Genomic DNA, 11,163 nt, shown 5'->3' with positions numbered 1-11,163 from the left:
CCAGCGCTCGGGGGGGTCCGGCTCTCTGGAAGAAAAGAAAACAGATCTGTGCTCAGGTTGTGGTAAAGCTTACTGTAAGTCAGAGCAGCTGAGTTTGCAGAGCTTCCACCTCCTGAGGCCTGGGAACTGTTGATTCTTCAATAATTCTGTGTGTGTGTGTGTGTGTTGGCCTCCACACTAGCTCATGAGCGTGCACGTGAAGATCCGAGCGAGCGAGCTTGGTTAATGCACTCCCTGCCCTCCCTCATATTTGACATTCTTTGGCCTTGTATGGCAGATCGGCATCAGATGGAACTCCAGAGGAGAATAATAACCGCAGTTTGCTAACTCTTCTGCAGGCCACCGCCCTCGACGCAGCGGCTCGAAGAAGCAGCTCCACATATCTCCCTCTTCAGCTGGAAAAGCAGGCTGAGGTAACGCCCGATGAAAGATGTGCAGAATAAATTACACTCTGCCTCCTTGGTTCCTTCCTCTCCTTTTTGCCCCTCGTTCTCTCCATCTTCATTTGTCCTCATGAGTCACCATATGAGGCCTTGATGGCAGACTGTGTTTGTGCAGGGAGGAAATGCCGATGTGTGTGTTCATACCCGAAGCTGCAGTCATTATCAGTGTGTCCATGAGGATGGCACAGACATCCTGAAGACGATTCTCTATCACTGTCTCATCAAGACTCTCATTTGTTTGATTCATCCCTTCAACTGGAGGAGAAGAAACATGAGTCTTGTCTTTCCCCTGTAACGGCTGCTGGGCACCTCGGGGCGTCAGATCAAGATCACTTTGGAGTTTCAGTTCCCTCTGGAGCGTTCATGGAAATGTTTACCGTAACTTCAGATGAAGATCAGATATGTTGAAACTGCTTTCACAAAGCAAAACAAACTGGTGAGAAAACACAACTCCAAATAAACCAGCAGTCTCAGATGTAGCTCCTGATTCGGAGCCTTCAAACGAAGCTCATGTGGACGTGCGCTGGATGATGTCAGTGATAAAGTCATTCAACACATCCTTAAATATGATCCGGTTTGTTACAAGCTCTTCAACATGTGGTGTCTTTAATTATTGAAATTTCCTTCCCCGAAATGCAACTAGTGCAGAAGTTTTTAGCCACCATACTACACAGCTATAATTAGCATTAACATGCTGTTTACTTAGTCTGGAGGAAACACTGAGTTTAGCATTAAAAATGTTTCCCTTTACTCACCAAGAATAAAAAGTATCAGGCGTCAGCAGGAAATAATGTTTGGCAGTGAAGGAAACTCACAGAGGTCTCATATTTTACTTACTCGTTGTTTTATTGGGAAGTTTTTTATCCATAAGGAGACTTATTAGTGGTTTTAAATAACAAAAAATAGACCCATTAAACTCTCAATAGACGATAAATGTTCTTAAGACCTAATCCAAATCCAAATCCAATCCCTAAATCACGTCCTGCCTTCTAACAGATCGGACTCTCATGTCTGTGACATTAGCGCTGCTGTTAACACCGTCAGAACATTTTTTTGTCCACATTAATCTGAAATGTGATAGTTGAACTATGACAGTTCCAGCAGAACTGGAGTGTTCAGAGGCTTCCAGTCTGTTGAGCCTTTGATAGCATGCCGATGGCGTTTGCTAAGAACCTGCAGCGGGGGGGTGGGGGGGTTGAATCCCACAGAGAGGCAGTACATTCCTCACTCTCCATTGGCGGTGGTGTCTAACTGTCACCTCGCTCTCTCTCTGACAGGTTTTCTGTTCAGCTCATCGACAGCTCAGAGATGAGTGACTCTAACACAGATACACAAAGACACACACAAACGCACAAACACACACACACAGCACAGAAGAAATCAACGGCTTTCTCTGTCTGCACTGCATCCACTGAGGCCTCTCAGCTGTTACCTACAGAGTTTCACATATTTAAACAGATCTATTTGCATTAAATTCTTAATTAGTGTCGTAATTAATTACCCCCAATTAAATCGCACACGATCTGTGTTTAATTTGATGTCAGATCTGAAATAATTTCCCTCCACAGCTCAGATGAAATGTAATATACGGTGGAGTCAGGGCGCAAAAAGAAGGCGGAGATGATCGCAGGTTAAATCACAGGCCCATTGTGGTGAGGTGAGTCAGAGTCTGAGTCACAGCGGCGGTGACGTCCACGATGAGTCACACCGGGTGGAAACGTGAAGACTCAACCAACTGAGGTGAGAAATGCAACAAAACCGTCCAGAGAATGCAGTCACAGACTCAACTTGTCCTTTGGCCGACTGTTACTTTACAGGAAATGATCCCAGTCACAATCCCATTACCAGCATTATCGTGTTTCCATTTGCGTTGGGGTTTGGCTGATGAGCACCTTTTTCATGGCTGGTTACCACCTGAATGGAGGAGACCGGAGTCGTCGTTTGGTTCCTCGTAGCTTCAGCCTGTTAGTAAAGCTTTAATGTCCTTCCTCTGACTTCACTCCGCCACGGTTAAACTTCGTTCCAAATCCTAATGAGGCTCTGGATGCGTTACATGTGTACTGTCTGTTATTGGGCGGCACGGTGGATCAGTGGTTAGCTCGCCTCTGGATGTTGTTTTGATTCTTTCACTAAACCTGAGGAAGACTAATTATCATGTACAAAATAAATGTAAAAAAGGGAAGCCGGCTGACTTCAGCGTGTTGTTTTCTCCTGTCGTGCTCATACAGGTGCAGTATTTGACAGCAGGCTGAGAATCAGAGCTTATTTTCCCAAAGTGCAATCCAATCCGGTTAGATGACATAAAATGCAGCACATTTCTTGGCTGATATTGTCAGCCGGTCACAGACGGTGGACTTTCTGAGTGATAAGAGCTGACAGTGTGAGGACTTAGCGGAAAACAGGTCATGAATCACCAGGACGTGTGTCGTTACCTTCATTGGATTAACTTTCCACCCTGAATCAGTCGCTCTGAGTCTGTGACTCATCTGGTGGACATTTGACATCCAGGACGGTTTTCTCAGAATAAATAATACAAAAAAAAAAAAGAAACAATCTGTTTTAAATGTTCAGGCTTTCTTTAAGTCAGACAATAAACCACCTCGTTGTGTTTTACTCGCTCTGAATGAAACAAAGAATTACATAGGTCACTTCTGATATCATGATTCGGCTCATTCTTGGGAACCGACGGTCTGTTTTATGAGTGTTTTCTGCCTTTTACAGTAGAATCTGTGTGTTTTGGCACTCAGACAGTCACTGTGGAAGGAATCCCACATGGTATTTACAGCCATGGGTGGGGATGTTTATTCTCTAATCAGACCATCTCACTGCTGACTTATTTCAAATCTAATTTTCACAGCGAGGAAGCCGGTTACTGACACACAAAGACAACACGCACACTGCTGTATTTATTCAGTGTGACTTTGGAGCCGGTCCACACTCAGCAAACTGAGTCCGGTGTTACAAAGTCCAGCTGTATGACACTGTCGCTGGGATCTCTGAGGGGAGTTGTGCAACCACCGGGAAGATATGACATTTTTAATAAAAGCCAAAGCTGATATTGCACCAGCCTGCTCTGCAGTCCGTTGGCAGGCAGACTGATGATTCTATGACTCAGCCTCCAATAAAAAAAAGTCACATCTGCTTTCTTTGAAATGTGCCGCTCAACCCAGTGACCGTATCTGCACTTCCTCAACACAACCTTCTACTCTGTAAATGCCTTCGTTTCGCATACCTGCATGTGGAACCACTTCAGATAAGACCACACCCTTCTGTAAGTTCAGCGTTTAACTGTCTAAAGTCAACAAATGAAACCTACAGCCGCGGTTGCTAACCTTCCTGATCATGCAAATGATGACAGTGCGGCCTGAGAGAGTCTGAGAGAGAAGAAGAAAATAAAATTCAGTGTTTTACAGGAAAAGAGAAATTAAACAAAACTTAAAGCAAAATAAAAGGAATTCACTGGAATCATCTTTTGATCAGCAGTTTGGCGTCAGAGATTGTCTGTTTGGTTAAATGTTTCATCAGCTATTTAAAAGGTTTCAGAGTTTCCATTTTTGTTTGTGTTTAATGTTTCCAGACAAATTTCTGAACATCAGACATTAATGCTGAAGATTTGGTGTCCAGGATGAATCAAGTCAACTTAGCATGCAGTTCTATTGCTTGTGTTCAGTCTGTCTCCTCTGCCACCCTCATATTACACTCATATCTTATTCTTAATTCTTTTTAATTTGGATCATAATTCCTGCTTTCACTGAGCTGCTCCTGCTACAAAATATCTGTCATCAATAAGAGTTTGAGTCATTTTGAGGGCCTGGAGATGATTTTGTGGTCTAAAACGAGAAGGAAAAAAAATCCAACATGATCTTAGTTTGCCCCTGAGTGCACGTTCAGCCACAGTTTTTTAATAAACTTGTTATGAATAATGAAATTTCTCTCCTACCAGACGGATATGAGACATGAATGCTGCTTAGACAATGAAGTCTTAAGAATTTGGTGCAGATGTTCACGTTCAGAGAGGAAGACGTATTAGCATGTTTTTGTTGGAACAACTAACTTACAGCCGTCTCGGATCAAATCTCTGCCCAGAGTGTTTGTATTGTTCACTGAGCGCTCTGTGTGTTGGCATGTGTAAAGGTGAACCACGTCGACCCCCCCTCCACGCTTTTGTCTGGACGCAGGTTTGTTTATTGCTCAGCTCATTTTGGACTCCATTCCCCTCAAATGTCATCTGTCAGTGGAATAGAAAGCGTGAATCGTCTCATGTTGTGTGTTTCCTGATGAAAAGCTTTGAGCTCTGGTCTTTTCTTTGTGCTGCTGTAACCTTGTTTTTCTCCCTGATTCCACCTCTGTTGACTCCAAACAAAAGACCTGAGAGGTGACGTCTTCATTTTATTGCTCTGAGCCACAGAAGATTCTTAAAAACTGACGGCAGCAGATTGTCCTCCTCTGCAGAGGTTTCTCCTTTTATTAACCAGCCTCAGGTTTTTGGGGACGGTGGCTTTCGATGGGAGGTAATGATGTGGAAATGTGTGTTGGAGGAAGGGGTAGGGGTGAGGGGGGGGGCAGTGACAGCTGTCACACACTAACAAACACCTCCCTCTGTGAATGGGATGGTGATGGTGTTCCTGTGGGTGGAGTGGGGGGCACCTCCTTCACCACACAGCTGCCACAGACCTGTCACTCAGGGCGTTATCGTGCCCCCTCATCTGGGCTGCACGGGGGGCTTTTGGTCAGTGTGGGCATCGATCCGACACCCCCACAGCTCAACCCAAAGACCAAAGACTGAAGTTCATTTTGGGATCATTTGTGTTTCACTGACAGCCGAATGATTTTTAATAATTCATCACATGTTGGTGCATCGAAAAGAGTCAAATATTAGTTTACCTGCAACAGGATTTCATTAGATGACTGTCTTCACAAACATGATATAAATTATTAGTCAGGCAACAGAAGTCCAACACTGCCATCCAGTGGTCCTTCAGAGGAAACTCACAATGTGTAGACAAGGACTGGATTACATTAAATAAAGTACTCATTCATTTATAAAGACAAGTTTATAAATGAACTAAATCTGTTGTTCTTCATTTGAGCTTGTTCAATTCATTCTTTAACTGAGCTTCTTCTTTTAAAATATCTCATACTCAAGAATGAATAAGGAAAGCATTTTAAAATCATTTTATGATACAAAAAGTGACAAAAAAAAAATCAACATCATATTAGTTTGGAGTTAGGAGTGCACACACATTCATGGTTTTCAATAAAACATCATGAAAGTTTAACAAACATCTGGTAAATCATGAAAACAGACCAGGATACATGCAGAAAAACAGAAATGTGGTAGAGATGGCGTAAACAGTTTGTGTTCAAATCAAAGGTCAGATAAAGACATTTAACAGGAAGTCAGTGGACCGGCTCACACACTGTGAAAATGTGCTCCTCCTGTTGTTGTATTTTAGTTGCATTCCCAGTTCTTTATCAGTTTTTAGTGGCATTTTCAGTTTGTTTCTTCAAAATAAAATAAAAAAACTAACTGGACACTTTTAACTCTTTGGAGGTTCCCAACATGTGGGGTGGGGCCCACTGCTGGGCCACACAGGTATTGCAAAGGGGCCAAGAAAGGATTAAAAATTTTGGTGAAAAGATTTAATTATGGAAATAAATGGGGCTTTTAGAGGTTCTTTGCTGTACATTGTAGTTCTCAACAAAATGAGCCTTCAGCAGAGTAAAAATGTTTTAAAATTCCTTTCACTGTTTTTGTTATCTTGTTTCAAGGCCAATCACTGTGATAAGCCAGTTATGGGAACTTCTGTACGTCACCTCAGGCCACATCGTCTGAGTGTTTTGCTTTTTTAATCCGCTAAAAGATTAAATTCATGGAAAAGTTTACATGAATGTAAACTATCAACATGAAAATCTAAAAGCTGAGAAACAGATGATGAATCCTCTTCAGACAAAGAAGAAATGTTGAGCTTCCCCTGCTTTGAATCCAGACATGATTTATATTATCATTATGGTAACAGACATAATGTATTATTGGTTTTTTGTATTGTGAGATGAGACACACAGAGCTCGCTCTATAAATCCGATACCTGTGTGAACAGAAGGCCAAACATCCCGTACAGCAGGAAGTGAAGTGCCCTTGAAAATTTCTTGCAGACATCATTACTGTATTTGACAGAGAGCCATGAATCAAAGACTGAATGTCCATCCGCTTACATCCTCTTTCACAGCGGGAGTCATCTGTTTTAGAATTAGATTAATGCTGAAACATGCTGCGACATCGTTGGTCTCTACTGCCATCTCCTGGAAGGCAGCAAGAACAGACGAGTTCCCATAACTTGGTGCTGAAGAGAAGTTGAGGATGCAGCATGCTGTCTGATTTAGTTTGGTAAACAGTTTACACATCAACGTTACTCAACCGCCAGAGCCCGTATAAACAGGTCAGACAGGCAGGCTCAGTTATTATCCTGGAAACAAACATCTGTTGGTCACAAGATGGAACAATTTCATCATTTTCAGTCACAAGTTGGTGCCAATTAAGCCGAGCTCTGCCGGGACATTTACATAAGGCTCTGGAAAGCAGCACAGAGCACGGTTTGTTTCCTGTTTTTGGCAGCGGCTGTTTCCTAGATACACACATGCCTGTTTTCAGCACCTTCAGGAGCTTTGTGTTTGACAAGCAGCAAAAAAAAATTATATATAAACCCCCAAGTTTATATTTAGGACAATCCTTTTCTTACAAAGTGTGTAATAAGTGTGAGTCACAGGGTCAATGTGTTGACATTTGGCCAGTTATGGATTCAGTGAATGGTGAAAGGGGGGATGCTGGCCTGGATTTGGGCTTTGTGTGTGTGGTTTGTGTATGTGTGTGCGTGCCTGGTGTGTTTCCTCTAGATGGCGGCAACACTGGAGGAATCCAGTTTTGGCACATGGAGATTTGGAGGTCTAATGAGGTCTAACATCAGCGTGTGAAAGAGCAAGTTGACCTGACGACTGAAGAAAGGAAGAAGGTTTAAATCACAAGACAAGTGAGATCATACAAAACTAAGAAAGGATCCATGAGATAAAGGGTTTAAGATTCACTGCCATGTAAAGATACTCTCACCGACTTTTTGGCCATTTTGGGCTGTAAAATAAGGACCGACACACTCTTATCTTATAAAGTTGATATAGTGAGGAATTAGGATGTTTACTGAGTGACAACCAGTCTCTCTCCAGTTTAACTGTCAAATAAAGGCCAAACAAGACCCAAACAATGAGACGAAAGGCAATAAAACATTTCCATACTTGGGGGCATCCTGAATGCTGTTGTATCTAAAGAAAACACATTTTCATTTTGCAAATATTGACCCGTATCACGTTGTTGTATCAGTTTAAAAGCTCATCATATGTCCGTTTCAGTCTGTTCTCACACCAATCAAAAACTTATTCCTTTCTTTCCATCTTCTCTTTCAGATTTCTATAGAAATTCAAAGTTACATAATCTGAATCTGAAAATAGTATGAGCAATGAGTTGAAGCGGGGACAGTCTCACCAGTCGGTCCCCCTTGAGCTAAAAATGATTGAGGCCATCAGCAGCCATTTTCAGAAAATAACTGACCTTTGTCCCGGTGGAATAACGTGATCCAAATTAATTAGTAAGGGAGGATGAATTGCTATGGACCGATATTACAGAGCACCCAGTGGGAGCTCCAAAATAGGCTTCATCGCAGTGGGAGAAACAAGCCAGAGATTTAAGGCTACAGTGAACTGACCCGACTGAAATAATGTGACAGGGTTAACCGATGCCCCCCAGCTTGGGAAAATAGACTTTTCTTAGCCCCGTGGGTCTGCTGTGTGTCCTTTGGTTTTTGTCTTGTTGACAGCATGTTTACTCATAGCTCAGCACATTTGCTGACATTATGTTGTGGTGAAATTAAGGAATTTTCATGAGTCGAAACCTAAGAGACGGTCACTAGCTGGTGAACGCAGCAGATAAAGAGCTCAGTCTTTCCAGAGACATTTGAAAACTAAAATTAACAGATTCTTGTGTTTGGGGCTCCATTTGTTTTGCTCTTGCCAGCATTGCAATCAACGCTTGTTTACTTCCCAGTCTTGGCAGCTCTTGACTCATCATTACTTCTCCTAGAAAGTTAGAATGCGTCCTTTGGGCAGAGCGATGTCCTCGGGGCAGACCGATGCTCCAGTAAATCAGAGTCAGAAAGTGATGAGGCGGTTCAGCCGGACATCGGCTAGCTGGTTAGCCTGCTAACTTTAGAAAAGAGACGAGGTTCTTTCCACCGATGGACTCAGACTGCGGTGAGCTCACAACGATTCTTCTTCTGGTGAGTAAACAGCTGTTAATGATAACACTGGATATGCAACAACAGCAGCAACAAAAAAAGTTTATGCCTCCATGTTTAACAAACATAGACCATCCATGCAGCTATTACAACAGGCCTAACACATGCTGAGGTGCCTTAGCACAGAAGGTCAATCAACAAATTAACCACAAACCACAAATGTAACAGGAGATTTATCAACCTGCATGCAAGTAGAGAAATAAATGCCATGAAAAGGAAGCTGCAAATGACAGAAAACCCATCTAAACTGTTATTCCTGTGCTAACAAAGCTGAGTCTCCTGGTATACATACATCAGGTTTACACGACTGCAGCTGCAGAAAGAACTTCACGTCGGCCGAGTCTTGATACGCCGTTACATGGCCGAATCCCTGCTCCTGAGGAGACATGAGAAAGCCAGATTGTTTCCAGGTTTGCCTATTTTTAGATAAGCGAATTTAAGCAGTAGAGAGATCGAGGTCAAAGTGCACATACTTGCTTGCAGTCTGGAATTCCAACATAATTTTTTCCATTACCCCAACTGCAGAAGGAGGGGCTTCTGGCCAGTGTGTAGGACTCCTTTATCAGCAGTGGACACACACTCACACACATGCACAAAAAAAAAAAAAAAATTCATTGCCCTCCTCATGTTACCCCCGAGGGATATCCTGCCTGGAACTAACGGTGTAGTATTTACTAACCCCCATGGAACACTGTACCTGTGTTGTTATCTTTGTGCACACAGACCTCCGTGAATGTTTGTCCTGTTATATTTAGGAGCATTTCCACTTGTGGCCAGAGCTGTTTGATTAGCAGAAAGGAAAAATGTTGGTTGCATGTAAGCCACAGCAGCTGGGATACAGTAGAACGGGTAATGATGGTTTATCTGAAATTTACCTTTGAAGGAAAAGTACCTCACTTTGGGAAGTATGTTTAGGTTCTTCCTTCCTGAGGGGTTAGCTGAAGAGATCGTTGTGATTCGGGTGTGTCTGTCTATAGGAGAGGAAAAACACCTATTAAGCTCCAAAACCTGTAATTATTATTAATTAACATCTTATTACTGCCAGAACAAACTCATGTGAGCTTCTGTATAAGAACAATTTGTCATCTCAACCTTTGAAGTTTTGTAAAATATAGATATAACACGGAGACTCATTCGGTACCTTTGGCTGGTTGTTGTTTAGCCTCGATGTTAAACTAAGATAACTAGTGGATACCTCCTGTAAGGTATTCTAAGCTAATGAGTGGTGTCAGTCTTTTCCTCTAACTCTAAATAAATACTTTACCCTCCTCAAAGTTCTCCAGATGAAGACAAAACATTCAGTCTAGATTGTTAGCAAGCTAATTAGCTCTAATAAGTTTATATTCTGATGAACAAAAACATTTAGTGAATGAATGTGAAATTATGCATAACTAATAAGATATCAGCCCTGTGGTAGACTGGCGACCTGTCCAGGGTGAACACCCCCCCCTTGCCCGAGATGTCAGTGTAGAATCAGCAGATCTCAGTGTTGTGGGGGTTTCTATCGGGACTACTGTAAGTATCAACCAGCTGTTGCTGATTGCAACCAAACATTTTATTGTTTGCATTGCACTATTCATGATGTATTTTCACTTTATTTTCCCAGCCTGTCTCATTAATTGTCTGCAGATATGCCTAATTTGTTATTTCAGACTGGGCTTGCTGATTTCCACTTGAAACAAGGAAGCAACATTTACACTCCTCTGTCTTCGCCATCCTCCGTTTCTCCTTCCCTTCCATCTTCTGCCTATTAAGGACACCGCTAATGGTTTTTTTTTTTTAGCCTTGACTTCTTTCAGCCTCCACATGAGCAAAAGCTATTAACTCTCAGTCCTCCAACCCACGGGTCCAACTTTATGATAAACATTAGTCAGTCAGACTCAGACGGTCCCAGTCTCCTTTACACTGTTTACATATTTCTAATGTACTTAGTTTACTGTGGTGAGTAGAACATTCTCCAAAAGAGATACTTTATAGTTTGGGGTTTTTTCCACGGCAGGCTGATCCATTGTTAATCAAACCTCTGGACATGAACACACACACACTAAAAAGTGAAAATGCACACACAATAGCTCTGGTACTGACTTCTACTTTGAATCTTATCTTCGTCCTCTTCATGTGTCTGAATGACTGATTATAGATACTCTGAGTCATATCGTTTTCACACATACAGAACATGGCGAGACACCACATAAATAAACATGCATTTGTGCAAACACAATCATAACATGGAAATCGCAAAGAGGCACATTTTCTCCCAACACACACACACACACACACACACTTTCCCCAATGCCAGGCACAGCTGTGAGCACTCTCATTTTGGCAATAATCTCTCAGCTCTCTTCAAAGACTCTCAGCAAGCCATGACCACGGTC

General features: G+C 42.3%; 1 long non-coding RNA gene across 1 annotated transcript; it reads right to left on the bottom strand.

The window, feature by feature from the left end:
* Positions 1-5,675: 5,675 nt before the first annotated feature.
* LOC115055594 (uncharacterized) lies at positions 5,676-9,372 on the bottom strand. Its single transcript, XR_003841701.1, has 3 exons — positions 9,259-9,372; positions 9,078-9,161; positions 5,676-8,764 (listed from the first exon to the last, which is right to left on the bottom strand). It is a non-coding gene; the product is annotated as an uncharacterized LOC115055594 (long non-coding RNA).
* Positions 9,373-11,163: the final 1,791 nt, after the last annotated feature.

Source organism: Echeneis naucrates, chromosome 15 (genome assembly GCF_900963305.1).
Source record: "Echeneis naucrates chromosome 15, fEcheNa1.1, whole genome shotgun sequence".
NCBI classification, from domain to species: Eukaryota; Metazoa; Chordata; class Actinopteri; order Carangiformes; family Echeneidae; genus Echeneis; species Echeneis naucrates.
Note: the sequence above shows the minus strand (reverse complement) of the source record. Positions and strands in the feature narration are given on the sequence as shown.